Genomic DNA, 15,140 nt, shown 5'->3' with positions numbered 1-15,140 from the left:
TTGTGACATGGAGCATTATCCTGCTGGAAGCAGCCACTAGAAGATGGTAAACTGTGGCCATAAAGGGATTCACATGGTCAGCAACAATACTCAGACAGGCTGTGGCATTCGAACCATGATTGATTGGTATTGAGGGAACAAGAAAACATTCCCCACACCATTACACCACCACCACCAGCCTGGACTGTTGACACAAGGCAGGTTGGGTCCATGGATTCAAGCTGTTGATGCCAGAGTCTGACTCTACCATCTGCTGCCTCAGCAGAAATCCAGATTCATCAGACCAGGCCACATTTTTACAGTCTTCAACTGTCCAGTTTTTAGCCTTTCTGTCAGCTCCAACCAGTCTGGCCATTCTCCTCTGACCTTTCTCATCAACAAGATGTTTCCATCCACAGAACTGCTGCTCACTGGATGTTTTTGTTTTTGGCACCGTTCTGAGTAAAAAAATCTAGAGACTGTTGTGTGTGAAAATCCCAGGAGATCAGCAGTTTCAGAAATACTCAAACCAGCCCATCTGTTAGCAACAATCATGCCACAGTCAAAGTCACTGAGATCCCGTTTTTCTCCCTATTCTGATGTTTGATGTGAACATTAACTGAAGCTCCTGACTTGTATCTGCAGGATTTTATGCAAGAGATTTACAATTAGACCTAAATTTTTCCTTAAGATATTTTTGTATTTGAAAAGACGCTGACTGCGCGGTTTCTGATATTCTGGCCTCAACTGGGTGTCGACCGATTTCAGCAACAGCAACTCTGGTGGTGGGTTAGTCTTGACACTGAACTGTGCCCGCAGAGATGCTAGCTTGCTAACTTGCTAGTTTGCTGCTGAATTTTTACATTTTCGTCTTCACTGACTATTTCAAACGCCTCAGTCTTTTAACCGTGTAAACAGAGGACAGTCTTCCCCATTTCTTCCTCTCACCACTGACAGCAGCCCCAGCTGCTCCGTCAGTATGTACTGTAGCTATTGATAAAAGCTGTAGAGGAACATTAGCTCTGATCCAGGAGTCTCATTCTAGCGTCGCGCCCCTGAGACAGAATTTTAAAGTGCTGTTGATGCAAACCTCCGCTGGTTAATGTAAGGCTGTCTGCATGAATATGTAAAGCGGCTAATGGTATGTTACTGCTTTTTCAGATGATTCTGGCTTGCTGCTGCTGAACTTTACTGCCATGGCTTTTAACTACTTACAAACATGTCACTCACGTTTCTCTGTCAGACAGAGTGGTCCAAAAGCAGGACACTTTCGCTCGCGGCTCTGATGCACGTGACGAATTGAGAATGAGATTAGTCATTGATATCCAAAATTTGCGCTCAAGTTTCCTTAGTGTTTTTACTAAATTCATTCTGTTTCTACTCCAGCAAACCCACAGTGATGTGGGAGATACTACAATACAACACTCTCTCAACCAGGCCCACACAAATTCAGGCCCACACATCTGGACTGATCATTTTATAAATAGTTCAGGGCACAGGCCAGTGCTGAACATGGTGTTGCTGGCAGACTTTAGTCACTTGTCCCCAAATAGCTGCCAAAAACACACACACATAGGCGTGCGAACTCTTAAATCGTAATGAATGTCTGGATGCTTTATACTAAAAAATTAAAGCACACTCACACATGCTTCACTCTCTCCTCAGAAAGCACTCCAGAAAGTCCAGCACACTTCACCCGGAGAGTCACAAAGCTGGCCAAGTACACACACAAACACACACGCACACACACACACAGTTGTCATCTCTTGTCTGTATAAAATCAATCATAAATGCACACACACGAGCACGAAGCTCTCGGGGAGTGAGTGTCCTTGATCCAGCAGCAAAATTAAAACAGAGAAGGGGGGGGATTACTGTTGACAGAATATCTTTTCTAATCCAGTGCATTACCACAAGGCTTCAATCTGCAGCTGGAGCCCCTGCTGCCAACTCACTATGCTATGTTTCCACCCAGCTGTCCAACAAACTTCAGCACAACAGTTTTCTGTGTGAATATAATGTAATTTAGGTGTTTCCATCAGCCCGGTTAAAGCTGTACAGGTATACAAAGAAACACGTCTCCAACATTTGTCATTACCCTCCACTAGTTCTTAGGCTTTGCATTGTTATGGTATTCTATGCATTCTCACTACTTTATGGGGGGAATTTAATTTTTTTGAGTGTTGTTTCCTTCGTAGTTACAACCTAACTTGTATTAGGTAAGTTACTGTATGTGACTCTCACTGAGTCACCTCATTTCTGTCTTTCTCTTTTGGATCACTTATTGCACAGTCCATAGGACTGGTTCTTTTCCATTTGTGAACATTTATATAGCTATTGTCAGTTGGCATCTGTAATGGCTGAAGTTGATCATTGGAACAAAATGTACCTTCATAAATTGACTTTAAGAGTTGACAGGGCGTGGGAGCTTCTGAGCGCTGTCCTCCTACACACCTGTTGCCACTATATAGGTGTGCCGAGATTATGTTACATTGATGCCTTCGGTCCCACACCTCCCATGGTTTGTACATTTAATCATCAAAGTCCCCCAGTAAAGTTCGGGGACTAACAAGAGACAGACTAAAGGAGAAATGGTAAAAGGTGATGCGGCAGAGACCAAGATATCCTGAATTTTAGTCCCTAGTGTGGGTCAAGCTTATAAAACCAAGAGGGTTTAGATGCAGACCTCATGCTTGGGGATCCTAGGTCTACAAAAGAATAAAAACAAACATGCCTACTTTTATTTCTTATTAATTTAACTCCTTTGTGCCCAGAATAAGAGGTTTACAGCATTTTCTGTGTAAAAATATGCTAGAAAGCGAAATCAAATTCCAACAGAGCCACACAGAGTGAAATGTTCAGCTGTTACCAGGCAGATAACTTTATCTTCAGTCTTTATAAAAGGTGTTTGTAGCTAAAATTAACATTAGCACAAAATTGTAACATTAGCATTGTAACACTTTGAAAAAATAGAATGAGATCCTGTATATGTTTAGAATTCAGCATTAGTTTAGGCTCACAGAATTCACAAAAATCATATACTGACAACAGAAAACAGCAACAAAAGAGGGGTTTACTGTAAGTTTTCCATTTCAATCCAGAGGACTTATTTGTTTTACAATATGTTTCAAATGGTTGACTTTTGACTCCTTGTGATCAGTTTACTAACTTTTTTGTGTGTAATTGGTGGCGTTTCCGTTTAAATCATTGAAAATGTAAAATACTTTGAAAATCATTTCGGTTTCATAAAACTTCCAAATCCGTGCTGAGCTTATGGTGCTGCTTTGCCTACAAACAACTATGAACTACATCTAGAAGCCATTGAATTTTTTATGTAAAGTAATGTCAAGGTAATTAACGTTGTCAACTGCGGTAACTGATGTGGAGTCGGTTGTGGTAAAAGCATCAGCAGTGTTTCCAGATTTCACCGACACCAAGTAACCCAATCAAAGCCTCGATGCTGGCAAGTCATCATAAAAGAACTTAATTTTCTTTTTCCATTTAGGAGAGGGTTTTTTTCTTCGACCTTCGTAAGCAGCTTTAATGAGGCACAGACTTCACACTGTAACCAAATAATAATTTGAATGGCAAACAAGTTTGTAATAAACTGAAATGGCACTTGTTTTTGTTATTCATCCGTTATCTAGTAAACTCAGTGCCCTTTCATTCTCAATCAGCTGGTGGATAGGAAAGGCTGATTCACTGGACTGTAGTAGAGCTGCTGCTTTCAATGTTTAACCTTTTTTTTGACTTTTCATAGAACAAACAATTAATCAATCAAAAAAAGATCCGTAGATTAATCGCTTAAGAAAATACTCATTAGCTGAAGCTGTAGATTGTATCTATAGCTATGCATTGGGGAAACTGCCCAAATGGTGCAAAAAATAGCCCAAATGATCACAAACATTTTAAAACTATTTTTACCCGCTCAATCAAACAAGTAGTCCAATTGGATGGAAAAAGCTCCGCCTGGCAATACTGGCTTCAAGCCTCTCAGTGGGCATTCCCCATGGTAAGGACTGACTGATTGGAAGCCGGCATTGCTTCAACCTGCCATCTTTCAGAAGGCACTACTGACTGGAATATGCCATACTGTAAATGCTACAATGGCTGATTCAAGGCATTTTCTCCCTTTTTAAACAAGTCCACATGGTGTTCGTTATTCACCTTATCTTACATGGCCCAATGAAGTCAAAAGTCTCGGTCCTTAATTTCTCATAGCTGGGAACATAGTTCATATGAGCTGACACCACCACATCCACCACTTTTATTGGATTAAAAAAGACGATCATTGGCACGAAGTTACCTACGGGGTTAACTAGCTTACAACTAGCTTACAACTAGCTCAACTAGCGTTCTGTGTGTATCAGCAGTACATTAATTTGATGTTTCTATAGTGAAAAACTGCAAAAGCCCTGATGCCCAACTTTTAAGTACAATGAAGCAGGTTGTGCATTGTCAATAACTTAAAACAACGGCACTGGAGAACTTCTTTGCTGCTGAAACGCATAACGTCAATGTGCACTAATGGCCGTATAAGCTGTTTGTCCCTTTACAACATTTAACATTAGAGAGGATCCTTGTGCCATTAACTTGGAAAGCAAGAGATGACAACTAGCTTCACTCAAAATTTTACACAGAATTAGCAGCGGATTTATGACTAGTATTTTTTTTTTTTTTTTTTTTGCCTGAAATCAGTTTGACATGTAATACACTGGACAAATACATTTCTGTTCCACATTAGCGTGACACAACACAACACTCCTAATGCAATTATACAGCAGACGTCTGTAAATTTAATTAATACAGCTGCTGTATAATGGGAGGAAGAAAGTGTCTGGCTAGAAGAGACAATTAAATTAATGATAGGCGCTTGTAATATCTCATATTTTTAACATTAAGAGCCAGTGTATCTGCTTCCTTTGCCACTGTTTAACCGCAGAGCTGTGAAAATCTGCCATCTGAGGAAAAAGAACACAGTGTGAGTTTCCACACTAGTCTCCTAGTTTCATAGATTTTCCAAACTCTCTTTGAAGAATGTCAGGTTGCCTTTCCGGTTGGGGGGGGTTGGCTGGCACCGTGCACACATACATACAGTGCATACAGAGGTAAAGTCGCACACATGCGCCCCTCAAGAAAAGACAGTGAGTGGATTGATATGGAGAGATTTGACTCGAAATTGTCACAAATGTGTATTACATGATCTACAAATGCAAAACAAGATTAACAAAGGTGTACAACGACTGGTGCGTAATTTTGGGTACTCAAAAATGTGTGATCCAATCCACACACAAATACCAGGCAATATGAACACATGTAAAACAATTTCTGATCCCATCCTTTTCGCTCTTGTGTATACATATATCTAAAAATATTTGTGACATTCTTTTGTATTTATTTACAGATTGTTAAATGTGTGTGCACAGATGCTTAATACACATGGATCCGGTTACATTCGTGCACTGTAAATGGACTGAATGTTCTTGGAAGCTATAGTGGTAAGTAACGGAAAACTATCAGCATCTAAAGGAAATAGACGTTGTAAACATGTCTAAATATGAGGAATCAAGACAGCAGCCTATATCGAAAAACGCACGCAAAGCCATTTGGAGTGAGCAGTGTTAATGAAATTGATAGGGGTAATAGATGGGTGTTGGTAGATTGTCTGTGAGGGAGGCTCAAATGATAAAATAAAAAGGAGTGACCTTGCACACTGATCTGCAAGATGCTGCAAGTCAATGCCAGGGTTCTTCGCATTGCTGTGGACTACAGTACCCATACTATGAAACAGCGCTGAGGTTTCTCTCAAGCGATGGAATCTTCAAAGAAACTTGGATTCTCTCCATTTCTGCTTTACCTGGCCTCTAGATGTGGCTTTCATCCAAGAGTAAACCCTTGTAAAGTCTGACAAATACCGTCTTGTAAGCTGACGCTATTACACAGCAGCTGCCTCATCATTTGACTCAAAATCCTGCGCCACTTTCGTGCTATTAAGACCCAGTTTAACACTAACTCTAACTGGCAGGTTTTGATAGTGAAGATGGTTGAATTCCAGACCTTAAAACAAGTCTCTCTGGATGTAATGTAGCCTCTCTCTGTATATACATCCCATATCATAATTCGGCTTTCTATGTCAAACTCAGGTGTGTTAGGGGACCTGCAAGATTACACTTTAATCGTTGAAGCTGACGTGAATGCTGTCCTTAGTGCCTTACTTGATTGCCCTGGTCAGCCACCTCATCGCCCTAACCCTTCTGCAACTGCCTTTTAGCACTTAGTTGAAGATTTCAGTGTTATCAATCTTTACAGAGCTATTTATCCCTCAGCTAGAGTATTAAGTTTTTATCCAGATAGGCAAAAAAGCCACTCCAGAACTGACTATTTATTACCATCAGCCAAACTATTCTCTTATATACACTTCGCTGAGATTTTCTCAAATTCTCTCTCAGATCACCGTGTCAATATTTCTCAGATCACCCTCTCCGAATCACAAGAAAGCCACACAGTGGCGCTCAAAAATCATGCTTCTTAAAAGCAAGGATTAATGTGAACATTTCAGTGGAGCTTTAAAAGACTTTATTGCTGATAATGACAGTGGATGATCTTGGGATATTTTGGTGTGATGTATAAGAGCGCGGATAAGAGTGAACCAAAACAATGAAGTTGTGGGCCATAAAACCAAAACAATGGAGTGTTAAATGTTGGTAAGCAGAATAGTGTGAAAACGACATCAGGAGTATGTTGCCTGTATGCGTGCATGTGCAGCCACGTGCATGTGCTAAATACAAACAAAACAGTGACACACTCCTAAAAACACTCATAGTGGTTAAAAGCTCCACAGGGTACCTTTAAATCTACAATAATTGATTTTTTTGACCACATGGTCACACAAAAAACTGTTAAGCACAAAATTCACAGTTTAATCTCCACATAACTTTGATATGACAAATGTGTTAGCAAACAATGGCCCGTTTACACATTCAGCAGACACAAAGCAACATTAGCATACATTTGGGGTATAGTTTTTGTCTATCTCATGAATGTAAATCTAATATTCACACTCTTTTAGCTCTGTTTTTGTTCTCCACCAACTCCTGAGAAAAATATCTGGCTCTTCAGCTGCTAAATATTCTACCATGTTCACAAGCTAGTCACTAACTTTGTCTGTCTGCTGTTTGCTGCTGGGCAGGTAATATACATTGGGTTTATCAGAGCTTTTTAATTTAAAACAGCTGCCTATTATGGCTGAGAATGACACTGATGAGACTGAACTAAAACAGTCCCATTGTGGGATGTAACTGCAGAAACAGCAATAATTCTCTATGGAGAAGATCTGAACAAAAATAATTCTTTGACCTCCAAAATTAAATATTTCTTCGTTTTTAAAAAAAAATAATTTATTAATCATCTCTAATTCTGCCAATTTGTCCAATTGGAACCCCAAACCTAAAGTGTCTGTTTAACCGTACTGTGTGAGATGCTTTGAGTGCAAATTCTTTGCTTCAGTAGCACCTTCAAGTCTGCAGGTTATTTATAAATGGTGAGACTCTGAGACTAAATATACACATAACCTGGTGAAAACAGATCCAGTCTTTGACATGAATACACTGTCAGTGGTGGTGTTGATGTTACACACACAGGCTGTGTTCACTGGAATTAATGCACATATGCCCAAAGCCTGCATTTGATTTGGTACTACTTTCATCCGACATTAAGACAAAGGAATGATGGGCAAAAGCACACACACATTCACAAGTGTTTCCTATAAAAAATAAATGTTTTTGGGCCGGGTAGGAAGCGCATTTATCCCTCTGACTCCAAAACCCGCAGCTGAAAACTCAAAAATAATGCTGATATTCTTCTAGGCGGGGCAGTGCCTGCGCAGCAAAGGCTACATTCCTGAATTATGCAAATGACAAAGCTTAAAAGCTGCATTAGGCAAGATAATGATGTAAAGAAAAAAAAAAGTCATATTATCAGCCTAATTAAATCACAAGTTGGAGCTACAGTGGAGAGGAGTGACCCTTCAAAGATGCCAGAAATTGTAGTATTAGGCTGGTGCACTTCTACAGAGAAACACAGCCAGACATGGGAACAAAATACAAACTGTCCCCTTTACTGCCTCTCTGTTAACTTACAGGATTTCTTGTTGGGGGTTGTGTGATTTGGTTAAATTTAAACTTACCAGTATAAATCTAGTATAGGTTTGTGCAGAAGCAGACTTCTGAGATAGGACCACTATGAAACACCCACCCACACACACAAACACATACACACACATGGTCCTGAAATAGCTGTAGCGTGTTTGGAGAACAATGAGGCAGTCCCGTCAGAGGCGACAGCTTCCTGTCCCCAACACACCCATCACATTCCACTGTGCCAGTTTGCGTGCGTTTGTGTTTCAGTGAATTCTTGTGCTTCTAACTTTGTGCAGACCACAGTGCCCAGTCCGATGAGACAGACCCGACAGTGCTCCGGCAGCTGAGGACATTTTACACACTGTGAAAAACTACTGGTTAGGGGTTACGGCAAAGACCAGGGCAAGGCTTTTGTTAAAGTTAAATATTTGGGATTAAAAGGAATAGTTTGGCATTTTGGTAATTATGCTTATTCGCATTCTTGCCAGGAATCAGATAAGAAAACTAATACCACTCTCATGTCTGTATAACTATGAAGCTAAAGCCAGCAACTGTTTAGCTCAGTAAAAAAAAAAAAAACCCTTCTCCCATCCAAGAAAGAGTCTTGCATATTACACCTCGAAAACCACAAATTATTATTTTCATTCTCAAGGTTTCACACCCATTAAACAAACGAGATATAATTACGTCAATTACTGTCGGACAGAGCCACGCTAGCTTCTTCCACTTGTTTCCAGTCTTTATGCTAAGCGAAGCTAACTGGCTGCAGGCTTTAGCTCCATATTTAGTTTACAGACTTGAGAGTGGTATCAATATTCTCATTCACGTATTCCTTTAAGTTTAGGAGTTGAAACACAAAATTGCACAAGGCCACTTTACGCCAGGGAGGATCCAAATGGCATCAAGAGGCAACTTTTAAAGAACTTCAATACCCAGAAATCCTGAAACAAGACATAAGGAAACTAAACTACAAACAGCTCACTAATCATTACCTTCCCCGACAGTCTGTGTTACCACAGGGTGTGAAAGGGACAAATAAAGTATAAAAATATAACACCCGCCCATCTTTTCTCCACATGACAGACTGATGTACATTGGGCTCTGGTAAGAGAAATACTCTGTATATAAATAGTTTGGAGTGTTGTGTCTTTTTTTTTAATAGCATTTCAAAAACCAAATAACCAGAGCAAGAGTGGAAAGAATGTTTTAAACAGTGTGTTTAATCTGCACTAATGCTGAAAATGTTAGCATGTGTGGCTAACTACCATACTGCAATAGTAGCCTACCTGGGGCAAGTCATACATTATTTTGTGGGGTCACAGGTTATGTTCAAAAAGCCCAGTTCATGACCGGTACATCCATTATGTGGATTTGGGGAAGTTGACACACCAGTGACCCCAGCCAACGTTACCTTCAGCAAAACCACTCGTAAGTACCTTTTACAGGGTCCTCTTTTTAAAACAAACTGTTGTTTCAGTTGGCAAAATTGACTATCGCTGGCTAGAAAAGAGAAGCCTACTTTTGTCAACCTCTGTCTGAAATCATTGTCATCATGGTGTATGTGCAACTCTCTAAAGTCCGAGAAAATAACCCCGATGATTTCATCAGGTTTGTCTTGGACTGGACTTGAAACTTCAAATCTTTTACAGAAATGATGCGTTACAGACTGGAGATATGGCATTTGAAAGATATGGGCATTTGCCAGGCAGGCAGGGTTTACTGAAAAAGACTTCTGGGTTGCGTTATGGGTAATGGAGGACTAAGCGATTTTGGAACTTGGCCAAATCTAGGGACTATAAGTCTCTGCTGTATTAATTGTATGTTCCTTTGTGTGTCTCCCAGCTTTATGGAATTACCCCTTTAAATTCTGTTTTTTTTGCTAGACCATCTCACACCAGCCACGAAGCCCGTCAACTTGTTGACATTCCAACACGAGTACTCAGTATTCATTACTACATTATTACATGAGTACTCAGTACTTGTGGGTAAGACCTCACCCATCTTCACACTCGGCCTTCGTTTTGAGTTCAGCTACACACCTGTAAAGTTTTGTGACTGCATCTTGCATGTTTGTGACGCTATTGTGGTGACAGAATCTCTCCATAGACAGACAGACACCTGCGAAAGTACTCAAAACCGTCGTTGTGGTAGTTCCCGGAACAGTGGGAACTACCACATTTTGCCATGATGAAACAAACAGGCTCACAAGGTGAAAACAATAGTAGCCATGCTGTCATGACTTATAATTAATACTGAATAGACATGAGTCAGATCATCAACATGTTGACGGGAGTCGCGGCTGGTGTGATCCCATCGCAAGGTGGTCTCTAGTTTTTCGTAATGTCTTCAGAGTGGACGGGAATGATTGAAACTGGGATACAATGATCCGTGACTCAAAACGAATGTGGGCCAAGGGCGTAAAGTTGGGGGGGGGCAATGGCCCCCTCCCTACTTCTGTTGCCTTTGTTTGGACCACACAACGTCTTTGAACTGGGCCTTCATTTTGATCTCAACTACACACCTGTAAAGTTTTGTGACTGCATCTTGCACGGTCGTGACGCTAATGTGGTGACAGAATCTCTCCATAGACAGACAGACACCTGCGAAAGTACTCAAAACCGTCGTTGTGGTAGTTCCCGGAACAGTGGGAACTACCACATTTTGCCATGATGAAACAAACAGGCTCACAAGGTGAAAACAATAGTAGCCATGCTGTCATGACTTATAATTAATACTGAATAGACATGAGTCAGATCATCAACATGTTGACGGGAGTCGCGGCTGGTGTGATCCCATCGCAAGGTGGTCTCTAGTTTTTCGTAATGTCTTCAGAGTGGACGGGAATGATTGAAACTGGGATACAATGATCCGTGACTCAAAACGAATGTGGGCCAAGGGCGTAAAGTTGGGGGGGGGCAATGGCCCCCTCCCTACTTCTGTTGCCTTTGTTCGGACCACACACCGTCTTTGAACTGGGCCTTCATTTTGATCTCAACTACACACCTCTAAAATTTCGTGACTGCATCTTGCAAAGTTTTGACGCTACACACAGGCCGACAGACACATGAACATCTGCCAAAGTACACACCTGTAAAGTTTTGTGACTGCATCTTGCACGGTCGTGACGCTAATGTGGTGACAGAATCTCTCCATAGACAGACAGACACCTGCGAAAGTACTCAAAACCGTCGTTGTGGTAGTTCCCGGAACAGTGGGAACTACCACATTTTGCCATGATGAAACAAACAGGCTCACAAGGTGAAAACAATAGTAGCCATGCTGTCATGACTTATAATTAATACTGAATAGACATGAGTCAGATCATCAACATGTTGACGGGAGTCGCGGCTGGTGTGATCCCATCGCAAGGTGGTCTCTAGTTTTTCGTAATGTCTTCAGAGTGGACGGGAAAGATTGAAACTGGGATACAGTGATCCGTGACTTAAAACAAATGTGGGCCAAGGACGTAAAGTTGGGGGGGCAATGGCCCCCTCCCTACTTCTGTTGCCTTTGTTCGGACCACACACCATCTTTGAACTGGGCCTTCATTTTGATCTCAACTACACACCTGTAAAGTTTCGTGACTGCATCTTGCAAAGTTTTGACGCTACACACAGGCCGACAGATACATGAACATCTGGCAAAGTACTCAAAGTCGCCTCTGTGGTGGTTCCTGCTACAGTGGGTATCTCCAGGAACACGTTTTGCCCTGATGACACACACACACACAACGCACGCACACACACACAAATTGAAAACAATACCAGCCCGACTGTCGCCGCTGGCATGAATCTACAGGATCTTGTATAAGAGATGGGAAATTCTTCTCTGTGGTTAAGATTGTGTATTATTCATAAGAACTGGCTACTGCGGCTTTATCTAAAACCACACATTAGGATGTCAGTGGTTAATGGAGATTCTGACTTACCGATACAGTAGCCCATGGGGGAAATTGGTAAGTTTGCTTATGGCTGCCAGTCTTATCCAAGAGCAAATTAAGAAAGGTTTTCTGGGATGTACACCAGGGGGTTTAAAGTCAAGGAAAAGCACAGGTCAAGATGTACTGATCATATCGGGTCAAAAGCCCTGGTAAGCAAAAATAGGCCTAATACACTTGAGAATCTCCCTTGTATTGGAGTGTAATGCCAAGATGAGTTGAGTAGTGTAGCCAGTCTACTGACTCAAACTTCGACTGGACCCGTGTCCTGGGCCAAGACACTGGAACCCTGCCAGCTAGCAAGTGCCCTTTGGGAAAAGGGTAAACGATATTCCTCTTGCACGACTCTTCTGTTTTTCATACACCTAGGAACAGTGGAGCGGAAACGTCCTATTCAGTCTTGGCTTCCCAACCAAAGTGCTGGTTCAGACTTGTACCGGACCCGATGGGCACACCTGCATGCGGAATACCGGTGCATGCTGAAGAAAGGCACATCCTCCTCGCTAGCCACAGATGTCAGGCAGACACAATGAGGGGCCCACAGATGCCTGTCAATCCATCTCATGCTAAATTTGGCCTCAGTTATTACACAGTATATAGATTACAGTCAGGGTCAGATCCTCCATGACACTAATAGGGAGGAAATAGAAGATGAGCTCTCCTGCTATTCTGGGACTGATCTGATTTACTGACTTTCTCGACAGTGTGTATTTGTGCGTGAGCAGCAGGTTGAAACCACCGCTCGACTTTCCCCCTTTTCTGCCCAAAGCTTCTCCGACTTTTTCCCCCGACAACGAAAGATGCTGCAGGACCGAGACCTCGACTTTGTTGTTGTCTGCATCGGGCCTTCAGCTGTCACCGTCGCTGCCAGCGAGGCACATGAAAACACGACTTCATCCGCCCACAGCAGCGGCTCTGTCGGAGGCAGAGAGAGACCGACGAGCTGCGAGGAGCGGGATGAAACGCGTTAGCGCGAGCGGAGCACGTCGGCGAATGGCTCGGTGCTAGCAAACAAGGCTGCCGGCTCCACATCAAAGGATCCCGTGTTGTGGAAAAATAAGCCAAGTGCCCGTCCTGCTATCACACACACACACAGCGGAGACATCTCACGTACCTTTGCTACAGGGACTCAAGCGTTGTTAGCAACCCCCATCTTCGTGCCAAAAGAGCCCCCGGACGAGTCGCTCAATGATGGACGACGGACCCCCATACGGCTCGGCCGCCACCGACCCCTCCGCCGGCTTCCGAGCGGGATCCGGCCCTCCAGAGCCCGTGCGCTGCGCCGCTGCCTCTCGGTAATCCAACCTCCGGTCAAAGCGACACCTCCCTTTGAAAAAACAAAAACAAAAACAAAAAAACCGTTCGCTCTTTTCCTCTGTGGCCTTTTTAAATCACGTCCGCCACATCTTTCTCGGCGTCGCGCATTTCTCTCCGTGCTGTTGCCAGACTGGGTAGAGAGACGAGTTCATATCTTATTCATTTGGCAGCACCGCTTCACATCCGCCGCCCCGTTTCCGTTGCCCTGCACACTTTTCCCCCGTGTTGTTTACGGTCTTCCTGGAGACGCATGAAACAAACAGCATTACTGATGAGAATGAGATATTTTCTATCACGAGCGCGGGATCGGAACTTTATTCCTTATTTGTTTTAAACGGGCTAGGCATTGCTGCCGGACTCCACACTGACCGACCTCTGCACTGAAAGTACTGACTTAACCCCCCCCCCCCCTCTTTGTCAATCACCGCCGTCCAATCTGAGGTTCAGGGACCTGCGAGTGTACGCTAAGGGGGGCTCCCGGAGGTCCCCGGAAAACCTACAGTGTCATGCATTTACTAGATATGATTTTAATTAAAGAAGATGCGAGGATTACTATTTTCAGAACAGATTCCAAATGTAGACAGTGATGGAGTTTAACGAGAGCATCCTGGGATAAAATTCCATCCAGAGGAGGGGGTGTGGGGGGTGGGTGAGGGCATGTCTGTTTGTGACATGAAAATGCTCCAGATGCACTGGCCTAGATGGAGTGCAGTGACCCAGGGAGGAAAGATGATGGAAGCAGATGGTTAGGATAGGAAAGAGGGTGGATTTAGTAAATAATTCCACCACCTTAATCCCTGCAACAACAAAAGAAAAAGTCTGTCCATCCCTCTTTATGTCACATTACTCTAAAAAAAAAAAGACAAAACATGTACAAAACAACATCAAGGATCTTTTGTGATTAAAAAATATATCAATGTATTACACTGAAAATGTTTTGTTAACAAAAAATAGAACTGTCTTTACAAAATGGGTTAGAACAGCATTACTTGTTTAAAATGAATTTTTTACAATAACATAAAGACTGAGGATTGTTTGCTATGAAGACAGTGATCTGATTCTTTTCAGAAGTATATACATTTACAAATAATACACAAGAAAATGCAACATTCGATGACACTGGACTGGAGCAAATTTCGTCTGAAATACTAATCAACTACTTGAGTTTCAATTTCTGTCATACAGTAAAAAAAACTTGACTACAGAAAATGATGATGATTTGTGTGTATTTGTTGAGATGATAACAATAGACGTCAACATTCATTTAGCAGTAGTGCCTCCAAAAAACTATAAATATTAGGAAAACATTCAATCACATATCCTTATTGCTCAACCAACCCAAAATAAATACACGACTGTAACACGAGTGTGAATGTCATGTTATGACAAGACAGAAATTCTTGTCATTTTTAGAATGGAGGACAAAAATGACTTATTCATAAATCAATAAATGCATTAATAAATGTGAAATAATTACATAAATTAATATTTAAGTAAATAAATCAATAAAAGATGAAGTTAATACATAAATAATTAAATCAATAAATAAATGTTCATAATGACAAAATAAATGTCTTTATTACTACAAATACTTTTTGTTTCTAGACTTCTTCTTTTCTACTTTTATTAATGAAATACTGAACTTGTAAATTCTAAATTTCTTCTTATTTTTATTCATTTGAGTATTTCTGTGTCTGTATGTTAATGAGCTAGATGGTACGATCCTCACTGTAAAACACTCTTGGTGAGCTGGGCAAAGCAGGTGAGAG

At 41.7% G+C, this 15,140-nt stretch overlaps 1 protein-coding gene across 4 annotated transcripts in view; it reads right to left on the bottom strand.

The window, feature by feature from the left end:
- Positions 1 to 13,729, bottom strand: part of hecw2b (HECT, C2 and WW domain containing E3 ubiquitin protein ligase 2b) — a 49,695-nt gene extending 35,966 nt beyond the window's left edge. For all 4 annotated transcript variants that reach the window (XM_040142063.1, XM_040142064.1, XM_040142065.1 and 1 more), the window contains exon 1: positions 13,169 to 13,729. The gene's annotated coding sequence lies outside the window, so the exon portion shown is untranslated. The remainder of the gene's footprint in view (positions 1 to 13,168) is intronic.
- Positions 13,730 to 15,140: the final 1,411 nt, after the last annotated feature.

The sequence above is a fragment of the Xiphias gladius genome, chromosome 13 (assembly GCF_016859285.1).
Source record: "Xiphias gladius isolate SHS-SW01 ecotype Sanya breed wild chromosome 13, ASM1685928v1, whole genome shotgun sequence".
Classification (NCBI taxonomy): Eukaryota; Metazoa; Chordata; class Actinopteri; order Istiophoriformes; family Xiphiidae; genus Xiphias; species Xiphias gladius.
This window is presented reverse-complemented; position numbering and strand designations above follow the sequence as displayed.